The sequence below is a fragment of the Leptonychotes weddellii genome, chromosome 10, assembly GCF_054177405.1.
Source record: "Leptonychotes weddellii isolate Sample4059 chromosome 10, ASM5417740v2, whole genome shotgun sequence".
Taxonomy (NCBI): Eukaryota; Metazoa; Chordata; class Mammalia; order Carnivora; family Phocidae; genus Leptonychotes; species Leptonychotes weddellii.
Window position 1 is genome coordinate 14,216,690 of NC_138378.1, and position 11,410 is coordinate 14,228,099.

Sequence of the window (11,410 nt, forward strand, 5' to 3'; positions counted from 1 at the left end):
TTTTTTTTTTAAGATTTTATTTATTTATTTGAGAGAGAGAGAATGAGAGACAGAGAGCATGAGAGGGAGGAGGGTCAGAGGGAGAAGCAGACTCCCTGCCGAGCAGGGAGCCCGATGCGGGACTCGATCCCGGGACTCCAGGATCATGACCTGAGCCGAAGGCAGTCGCTTAACCAACTGAGCCACCCAGGCGCCCCCCAAAGCTTATTCTTACTATATGAGATGCACTCTGATTTTTTTTTTTTAATATTTTATTTATTTATTTGACAGAGGGAGACACAGCGAGAGAAGGAACACAAGCAGGGGGAGTGGGAGAGGGAGAAGCAGGCTTCCCGCCGAGCAAGGTGCCCGATGTGGGGCTCAATCCCAGGACCCTGGGATCATGACCTGAGCCGAAGGCAGACGCTTAACGACTGAGCCACCCAGGAGCCCCCTGCACTCTGATTTTTTGTTGTTGTTCTTTCTATTCTGGTTTTCCATTAAAAAAAAAAAAAATGCTGGAACTCCTCTCCCAAATAGTTCTTTAAAATACTAATGTATAACAACGTGCAGTTTAAAAACCACTGATATAGGCAGCCTTTCCACCGTGTGGTTTTGCCAATATGTAAGACCAACCTAGGAAAGCAATGTTGCGAGCAACCAGTACTGGACACAGCATATGGGCTCTATTTTTAAAAAAATATATTAAGCTGAATTATTAATTGAGGGATTTTTCTCCACCTACCAGAGCAGAGAATACAGGACAGTGTGCAAAACATTCCTTTAATAAGGAGACAGTGGGATTTAACAGAGTATATGACTTGGCATCAGAAAACCTAGATTCATTTTCCAACCCCTAAAGAAATAATAGATCTGGACAATGACCATTAATAGGAGCTAAAACCATTCTATGAAAGACTGATGAGACACTTATAATGGATGGGCCATGCTAACAACACCTGAGCCCCATGATCAATCTTAAAATCACATCCAGTGAGAAAACTAGACTTTACTGCCTGCTGATGAGATACACAGCACCACCCATTAAGTATAATGGCCACAAAAATAAAGGGAAGGGAGGGACACATTAAAGGGATGTGATCAGGCAAATCCAGAATGTGAGAAGTTGTATAGGACAAATGACCTACTTTTTCAACAAATAATAGGCAAAAAGGAAAAAAAAAAAAGAAGAGAAGAAATTGCTATAAATTAAAAGACTTAAGAGACAATTATCCAGGTGTAATAGGTGGACCTTGTTTGGATCCAAATTTAAACAAGCCAGTTGTCAAAAGACATTTATGAGATAGCTGAGGAAATTGAATACCAAATAAATATTAGATTTTTTTAGGAACTACTAGTGTTCATTTTTCAGGTGTGATAATGGTATTGTGATAATGGGGAGAAAAAGTCCTTTCTCTCTTAGATACATACTGAAGCATTTACAGATAAAATGATATATCGGTTAAGATTTGCCTTAAAATAATCCAAGGTGCAAAAAAAATCCAAGGGAGGGAGGGAGTGGGCATTATAGATGAAATAAAACTGACCATATGTTGATAACTACTGGGTATGGGTATACTGGTATTTATTAACTATTCTTTGTACTTTTGTATATGTTTAAAATTTCCCATATTAAGAAACTATAATATAAAAAGAAAAGGAAACCTGGATTCAAACTCCAGAATTTAGGAGATGTAGGGCTTTGGAGGTCTTTTGAATCCTCTGATCTTCCATTTTCTCATCTGAAAATGGGAATGATAATCCCTGCTTCACACAATTGTTAGGAGGAATGAAATGAGATCATAGATTCACATCTTTTGAAAGCCCAGCCCTTATAATATAAACTGCAAAACTCTTACATATGTTAGCATGATACTTCCCTCTCTCTGTGATGCTCTAGAAGCAAACAGAGAGTACAGTTTTGTCGGAGTAGAAATAGGTAATGGGCTGAGTCTATTAGAACTTTCCAGAATTTTTATTTTGTACTATCTCCTTAATATGACAGTGTTTGCTAAACATTGGCCCTTTTCTCCCAAGAGGAGAGTGTCAAAATTTATTAGCAATATATTGAAGTTCTCTAACTTGAGTTGTTTATATTTCTTGTTTACTTCCCCAATTATTCATACTTCCTCTGCTCAAGGTCAAAAGTAAATTTACAGGAGACTGTGTTGTTGAGATAAACTGAACACAATTAGAAATCAATGTAATCTAAACAGCACTTTGTTTAAAATATTCCAGGTGCTTTTAGGAGAGTAGATATATATCTTTCAGCACTAATGCTTCATCTTAAATAAAAGGAAATTAGCAGAGGTCCAAGCCTAAGTAACACAAAGGGAAACTTGGCACTATCTGGCTTCAGCTTGTAGAATGGGTTGGAGGGAATCAGGGTGCTCTTTTTCTATAACGCAATTCTGATTTAGTCATTTCCCTTCCTTTCAATGGCTTCCCTCTGCTTTCAGGAAAATGTCCAAATTCCTGAACAAAGGCTCAGGTGGCTCTCCAGCCTGACATCCTCCCTTCTCCCACTAGTCTAAGCCCCTCCAGGACTGATGTCCCTTCTCACCACTGGCACGGCCAGTCTTCCACTCTCCCCTCCCATACCTTCTAGTTAATTCTCCTGAAATGTCTCTCAAATCTGCCCTCTCCATTCCATTCCTACTGCCACTGCCCAAGATCAGGCCCCCCCTTTTTTTTTAACCTTTTACTCCCCCATCTCCCCAAACAGGACATATCCTTATTGCTTTTTTCTGATTATAAAAGCAATTCATGCTCATAAAAAAAAGGAAAATAAGGCAATAAGGAAAGGAATAAAAGTCTCCCCATAATCTCCTGACACAGACACACAGAACTTCTCTTTCTAGTACACTCCTGTTCATAGCACCATTACTGACAACAGCCAAAAGGTGGAAAAAACCCAAGTGCCCATCTGTGGAATGGATAAACAAAATGTTTATACATACAATGTATATACAACATGTACGTATACCTACAATAAAATATTATTCAACCTTAAAAAGAGAGGAAATCTGACAGGCTACAACACAGATGAACTTTGAGGACATTACGCTAAGTGAAATAAGTCAGTCACAAAAAGACAAATATTATATGATTCCATTTATACAAAGTATCTAGAGTAGTCAAATTCATAGAAACAGAAAGTAGAAGGATGGTTGTCAGGGATTCGGGGGGAGAAATGAGGAAACTGTTCAATGGATAATATAGAGTTTCAGTTTTACAAGAAGAAAGAATTCTGGAGATCTGTTGCACAACAATGTGAATATCCTTAACAGTACTGAACTGTACACTTAAAAATGTTTAAGTGGTAAATTTTATGTTATGGGCATTTTACCACAATTAAAAATTTAAAAAATTTTTTTAAAGAACTAATCTTTCTAGACATTTTTCCTGTAAATGTGTATGTATACATTTAAAAAAACAAAAATAAGAACACACTGTACTGTGATGAGCTTTTCACACTGAACCATATGATGTAAACATCTTTCTCTATATATAGAGAGAGAGCTCCCACCTCATTCTTTTTTAATGGCTGATAGTATATATCATATGACTGCACCATAATTTAAGCAGTCTGTTTTCAGCTTTTCAGATAATAAAAACATCATAGTCAACATCTTGCATATTTTCTCATTATGTCTTATGACAGACACCTGGTTTTTTTGTTTTGTTTTTGTTTTTTTTACGTGCCCCCTGAGTTTCCCAAACAAAAATACCTCCTCCTTATCTAAACACCCATCTGTACCCAGCGTCCTCCCTTCCAGCCACTCTTGTTCTCTATGTAGCTAGTCTGGGCACATTTATTTGAAAGTCTGTTCCCAGGTATTTATTTTTCATGTTGTTATTCTCATGTCTCCTACAATTACATTTTGTGACTATTAGTGCTTATATAAAGCTACTGCTTTTTGTCTCCGTTCTACCTGCTTGTTTACTTAACCTGATTACATCTAATTATTTTTAACTTAATTCTCTTGAATCTTCTCAGCAGATCATCATACCATAGGTAGACAATCATATCGTCCACATAGTGATTAAGAGTAAAAGCTTTGGGCTCAGGCAGACCTGGATTCAAATCCTGTATGACCCAGGGTATGCATTTTACACCTCAATTTTCTCATCCATAGACTGGGAATCAGAAGCTATCTCACAGGACTGTTGTCAAGATCACATTACTAATGGAGACTAGTACATGAAATGTGCTCAACACATATTAGTTCAATTGCTGACGATAATGAAAATATAACTTCTCCTCCACACTTACACCTCCTATATATTTTTTGTCGCTGCATTACACCGATGCACTCCTTGTGGGCAACTGCCTGGCTTCCGGAGAAGCTGTCAGACTCCTTGTGAAAGATCTGTGCTGTGGATGTCATCCACTCTTCCCTTCTGAGCAAAGTAGTGCAATTGATTTGCCCCTTTCATCTGGATTTTCTCAGCCTCTCCCCTCTCTATTGGCTCTTTGCCATCAACCTTTCAATCTGCTCACGTCTCTCTCTCTCTCTCGTGCTTAAGACTTCACCTTATTCCCCAGTCGCTCTCCAGCCTTCTCTCTCTCTCTCCCTTCACAGCCAAACTCCTGTGAGCTGCCTACACTTTGTCTTTACTTTCTCACATCCCACTCTCTCCTCATCCCACTGATATATTACATTGAACTTTTGGAAGCTGCCGATATTCTAGATTCCGCCCCCACCATTTCACCAAATCCGCTCAATTAGGTCCCCAGTGACCTCCATATTTATTTACCCGAAGGACACATTTTAATGTTCAACTTCTTTTACTTGAAACCTAAGCAGCATCCAGCAAAATTAACCTCTTCCTTCGGCTTTCATCACTACATTCTCCTAGTTTTCCTCCTACTTCTCTGGTCATTCCTTCTTAGTATAGGCAAAGTGAATTCTTCATCCAGGAGTGTGCAACACAGTGGCCTTGAATGATCTAGGCCTTTCTTTTTTTCTTTTTCTTCTCTTTTTTAAAAATCTCTTCCAACATTAAGTTCCAGCTGTACCAGATTCATATCTGTACCCCACAAATGTACCTTGGAACATGTTTGGAATGCATGTGATGAGGGCAGGGATCTAAGTCCTTACTGCCCCCACAGTGCCTGGCACATAGCAGATGCTCAGTAAATAAATATTTTAAGCAATATTTTTTGAATCGCCATAAATGAACGGCTACAATGTGCAAAACAGATTGGAGGAATGAAGGCCAAGAGAGAACAAAAAAACCCCTGATCTTTCTGAAACCATACCTCTGATCAAACACATGAACATACACTCACTGCCTGCTTAAAATCCTTTGATGGCTCCCCAATACCCCCAAGCTAAAACTTACAAGGAGATACAAGGAAAGTCTTTCAGAAGGGGCACCTGCTTATCTCTCAAACATCGTCTAGCCAGACCACTTCAGCTTCTTGGAATGGGTCTCTACCTAGCCTATGAAATCCTTACAGAGGCCCAATAAGCCGGCACTCTATGCCTTGGGCTTTGCACATGCGGCTCTCTCTGCCTGGAACACTGTGCACTTCACCAGCCTCTCATGTGGCCAATACACAGACAACCTTCATGTCTCATTTTGGAAGTCATCCTCTTCTAGAATCTCCCTTTGACCACCTTCCCTAGCTTCATTCCCTGAAATCTAGGTTAACTGCCTTCTTGATGCATTCACAGTCCCCTGTATGTCCAAAACCATAGCTCGAATCGCAATGAATTCTTACTTATACTGTAAAACTGTGGAGTTCCCTGAGGACAAGATGTCTCATTCACTTTACCCCTGGCGATCTGCCCAGGCCCTGGCGTACAAAACATGCTCAATCAAGGACTTTCTTGTAGTAGTAGTAATGATAAAAGCTCCAAGATACTGAGGACTTACCTGCAAGGGTTTTAAATATAGTTTGCCTTATAAGACAACTATTACTATGCCCATTTAGCAGATGGGAAAACTGATGCACAATGAAGTCAATCCTCTCTGGCCCCAGGAGAGTCGCCCAGACATACATTTTCTGCAGTTCTGAGTTATTCCCCAAACCCTAAACAAGAGGGGTTTTCTTTTTTTAAAGAAACTTTCAGGTCAGGCTATGCAGTGGGCCCAAAATACAGAAAACAGCCTAAAGCGCACTCCAAGCCAGCGCCGAGCGGGCTTAAAAAGCAGGAGGGGGCGCCGCCCCGGCGCCACGGAGGGGATAAAGGTCTGGCCCCAGCTTCGTTCCCGGGGGTGCCCCGCGCCCCAGCCCCCGGCCTGCTGCGACGAGTCGACGCCGGGGCGGCGCGTTTGGGTCACGACTGCCCGCCCGGCCCTGCTCACCTGCCGACCCGCCGCCTCGCCGAGCCCGGGCCGCTGGCCCGCTGCGCCTCCGCCGGGCTGCTTGGCGCCCGCAGCGCGCAGCGGAGCGCGTTGCCTTGGCGACCGGAGCTGCCGAACTCCCGCGGCGGGCGCTACGGCGGCTCGGAAGGGACCGGGAGTGTTCGCGTCCCCTTCCGCGGCCTCCGAGCGGCCGGAGGAAGGAAAAGGAGTTTGAGTTGGCGTCCTGAGCCGCGAGGGACCAAGGTGGGGTTTGGCAGCCTGGAACTTGGCCCCGGGAGAAGGGGAAAGGAAAGGAATGCTGAGGGAAAAGGAGACAGTAAGGCGGGGGAGGGGTGGGGACTTGTACCTCGGACCCTGCCTTTGCCTCAGCTTGTCTCTCTGTAACCAGATACGGGGACGGTTCGAGGGGAGAACAGGGCCATAGGCAGAAGCTTGCTAGACTGGGAACATTTAAAGTCGAGAAAACTGATGTGGGAGGAGTGGCAGATGCGTTTCCCTTTAATCTCAGACGGGGTCGTGTGGCAAAGAATGAATAAACTTGTTTCTTTGGACTCAAGGTGAGAATTAGATCATCAGATTTCATTCCAATATGGCAAGTTTACTTTAGCTTCTGACCGGCAATTGTATTTCTTGAAATAATCCTGCAGATATACTGGAAGGTGAGCACAAAGGATATCCATTGCTCCCGTAAAATGAATTACTACAGCAAGAATTAAGAGAGACCGAAGTAGACATAGATGTGAATATAGTTTCGTTAAAGACCTATCTTTAAGCTACCCTTATACCAGTGGTCTCCTAACTAGTCTGTCTTTGCTTCCACTCTTACTCCCAACCTTACCCAACCCTGCCCCCAGTCTGTTCTCCACCCTGCAGCCAAAATGTCCTTTTCAAAATGTTGCGCATGATCACGTCCTTCGCCCTGCTCAAAACCTTTCAACAGTTATCCCATCACATTTAGAGTAAAATCCAGAGTTGTTACCATGTTCAGCTTCATCTCTCATCATTTTCCCTCTTGTTTATGCTCCAGCCACACTGGCCTTGTTTTTAGGTAGCCTGTGTTTAAAAAAAAAAACAACAACACAGGCCCAAAATGGTGTCATTTAGAATTCCCAAATGGTGCTCAATACGAAATCTAATTGCAGTTTCAACCTCCCCCAGAAATATAGTCTTAACCAGTCAGCCAGGAATTTTTCAATCCTCACCAAAGGGTCTGCCACCTGGGCCCTTTCCATGCCCCAAAGAAGGACAAGGTAATCTGCATGATAAGACAACTTGCTTTTCGCCTAGAAAGTGGCCTTGCCTAGAAAAATCCTTTCCTTTTGCTAATAACTTTCTTGTTCTCACTCTCCTATAAAAGCTTCCATTTTGTATAACTCCTTGGGAGTGCCTCTCTACTTACTAGATGGGAGCTACTGGATTGATGAATCACTTAATAAAGCCAATTAGATCTTCAAATTTACTTGGTTGAATTTTGTTAACACATGCTTCTGTTTCATGGCCTTTCCTCTTGCTGTTCCATGTTAGGACCACTCTTCCTCCAGATATCGCTGCAGCTTGCTTTCTCATTTCTTTAGTATCTCTGCTCAAATATCAGGTCTTCAAAAATACCTGCTCTGACTACTCTATTTAAAATAGCAGAGCCCCACCAACTCTGTGTTCTCCTCGCCTGTTTTATTATTTTTCTTCACAGCTCTTGTCAGTATCTGACATTTTATCTTTGTTTGTTATTTGTCTCTTTTCGCTACAGCAGAAGCTCTTTTAAGGGCAGGCATTTTGTTTTGTTCCCTGCTGCTTTCTCATCATTGGGAACTGCCTGGCACATAGTAAGGGCGTGGTAAATATTTATTGAATAAATGAAAAAAGTGAAAAAAGCAATCATGCACCCCTATGTGGTTGGAATGCTACCACATGTAAAAAGGGAATGACATAATACATATAATGCTGACATATGCATATATGAACTTTGGAAAGAGATCTGGGAGATGAGGGGGTAAGATGATACATTTTCACTGTATGTTCTTCTATGCAGTATTTCTAAAAACCAAGTACCTGTATTATCTTTTCAAACAATATATATGAATGTAACGAATCAGAATATGCCACTTTGGCATAAGGATTATTTTGAGCTGAAAGTATTTGAGAAGACACAGTAAAGTTCTCTGCTCTCACCCTTATAAATTTCTGTTGCCCCCCTCCTCTCCATCAGGAAGAGCAGAAGTTAATCATAGGAGATCACTAACTCCAGACTTTTATCAGTGAGAGAAGTCTACATAACACACCTTACTAAAACAATCCTTATCTTCCATTAGTTTCTCCCTTGTATTTACCTTCCCACAGTCTGCTTCCCTAATAGCCTAAACTCCTTTTCATTGTCTTATTCTTCTCTACAAATTTAAAATTTATCATCCTTTGTCAGAATGGTATAAAAGCCTCCAGGCCTCCCCAGCCCCATCTCTGAACCTAGAGGGTAGAGGAAAAATTTCCCCCCTTACAGCGGAAAACACCACCTAGTTTTGACAATCAACATGTAAAGATAGGAGGGGCTGCCTTGGTTGGCAGTGAGCTCCCCACCCCAGAGGAGATGCTGCTGAGGGGTTCCTGCATGAGGTGGAAAACTGGAGCAAATGATCCACTTTCCCCACTTTTGCCACCTAGAAGAGGAACACTCAACCACTTAGGGTCAGAAACCCTGAGAGATGGGCAGGATCCCACAGACGAGAAAATGAAACTTTTTCAGCTTCCAGCTGGACCCAATGTTCCTCACTGAACTTAAACAGCGCTCACAGAATGTAAACAAGTATCAGACAAGGCCACTCTGTAGTTGGAACAAGGCAAGGACAAGGCCACTGTGGAACCACAAATAATGACAACATCCTCCTCTTCTAACATGAGTGTGTCCTGCTTCCTTTTCAGTCATAACTCTGGCCCCACTTCAATCCTCCCACCTCCTGGGTAAAACAGTAAGATAGCTAACCACTGAATTGCCCCTGCTTCTTGACTGTATCCAATTCAAAACCGTTCCCCACTTGCTTAAACCCTCCTTACAGATACCCAGCACAAACCCAAATCCTACAATAAGCTCTTCCCAATTCTCTGTTAGCAAGATACCTCATGTTTTCTCTGATGTGAATTCTCCCTTGCTGAACAAGCTAAATAAATCTGATTCTTTTTTGAGTACAGGTATGTTCCTGATGGGATTTGATTGTGGACTTTATCATAGTCTTAGCTTTCTTCAGCCCAGTCCAGCAGTACCCAAACAGAAAGACATAAGGATTTTAAGGGTTATCTGGAAGGATCACTTTCAGTGATCGCAAAGCAACCTGGCTTGGGCAGGCATTTGGTGGTAGGGTTGGGGGGTGGTGGGGTGAAGGGCTCAGGTGGGAATTAGGAAAGCTTGAGTAATTCTCCTTCCTCTGCCATCAACCCTTTCTGTGGCCTGGGGTAAACCATTCCACTTTGAGCCTTTTTCCATTTCTGTAAAAAAACAGATTCAAATATATTTCTAAGGCTTCTTCCAATCTAAATATTCTAGGATTCCAAACTCTACAGGTTCTTATATTCCCAGGTAAATGTTCCCTTCTTAGTCATCTGTATAACAGTCTCATCATTGTTGCCATATCTGCATACCACCTGCACTTTTATGTATATATGTGAATCACTTCTCAAAACTTTTTCTTTAAATAGACCCTCAGTTTTTACTTAAATTTACAAAGTAAAATTTACATCACTTCTTAAATGGAAAACCAGCATTGCTGAAGCTGCCTTGGCCCCTCCAGCCAACCTAGTAATCTAAACTTCAGCAAACACCCTGAGCCTGAATGACTGATTAACTAACCCTTCTTTGTGTATCTATAGATCGTGCATTCTTTCCTAGAAAGAACAGAGCACTTCTGCACCTCACAAAACAGAAACCAGACCCTCTTGCACAAACCCTGGGGAACTAAGGAGCCAGACTGCCTTGCACAACCTCTGAGCACTGCAATAACGTTTGTAGCCGGCACCATCGAGTCTGCACGTAATCAAGAAATGTTGGGGCCACCCCACTCCCTCTACTGATTAACTGCCCTAAACCCCTTAATAAATCCCTGGGCCAGGCAGAAACCTCGGAGTTGGCCTTTGGACAAGAGTGTGCCTTCTCTCCAGGTGGCCAGCCTCCTGAACAAAGCTCCTATTCCTTTCCAAGCAATCATCTCTGGAGTATCCACCTTTGGAGCGACGACGGGCAGCCCAGTTTGGGGTTCAATAACACTGCTTGGGAGAAATCAAAGAACTTCGGAAAGCACACACACAAACCCTAAAACAAAACCATGTTATTTAACTGCAGATGGGCTTACCTTTTGGAGAGATTTGGAAAATGAAGCCTTCGCTCTGTCAAAAATGGAGGTAAGCAAATGTTAGAAACACGTTAAGTAAAGTACTAGTCTCAAACTCTCTTTGTTTTGAAACAGGGCTTTCTGACTCTGCCGTTCGGTGCTACCTAATGCGTTCATGCACCCCGAGGCCCTTTCGTGTACCCCGAGTGGCGTGTATACCCCTCATTTTCAGAAACAACACCCATCCTTCCCCGATTCGCTTGGACTCGTCTTTCGGTTCTCAGATTAAATATAAATTCCTCAGAACACCCCTCCGGGATTACTCCCCCCCCCCCCGCTACATTATTTTCCTCTCACATAGTAAGCATTAAATAAACTTTTATTGAAAGGATATTCCCTCATACTACTTCATGGTACTCATCACAACGGGTCGTGGTACATGTATGTTCAGTGTCAGACTCCTTTTTTAAGTAGGCCGTAAATTCCTGTGCACTTCTGTACCTCAGATGTCGACACATAACGGGCTCCCAAGTGAACACAAGTGAGGTGAAGGAATAAAGCCTTCACAGCTCCTGCAGCTCTGGGCCGCTTTAGCCGCATCTCCCACCTCCGCGCCGGGCCGGGTTAGTCCCGCCTCCTCCCTCCGCGCCGGGCTGGGTTAGCCCCGCCTCCTCCCTCCCCTCTGGGCCGGTTTAGCCCCGCCTCCCCCTTAGCGCCTCGTCGGTTTAGCTCCACCTCTCCCTCAGCTCGATGCTGATTTAGCCCCGCCTTCTACCTTTGCCAATGGCAGAGGCTCTCTT

General features: G+C 42.9%; 1 protein-coding gene across 8 annotated transcripts in view; it reads right to left on the reverse strand.

Moving 5' to 3' along the window:
* PKIG (cAMP-dependent protein kinase inhibitor gamma) overlaps window positions 1–11,238 on the reverse strand; it is a 94,562-nt gene extending 83,324 nt beyond the window's left edge. Inside the window, exons 1-3 of one of the 8 annotated variants that reach the window (XM_081832714.1) lie at window positions 11,112–11,238; window positions 10,632–10,665; window positions 7,277–7,350 (exon numbers count right to left, since the gene is read on the reverse strand). The gene's annotated coding sequence lies outside the window, so the exon portion shown is untranslated. Of the gene's footprint in view, window positions 1–6,297; window positions 6,458–7,276; window positions 7,351–10,631; window positions 10,666–11,111 lie in introns of those variants that run through there. The other 7 variants (XM_081832713.1, XM_081832725.1, XM_081832712.1 and 4 more) reach the window with 7 other exon arrangements.
* Between the last annotated feature and the right edge of the window lie 172 nt (window positions 11,239–11,410).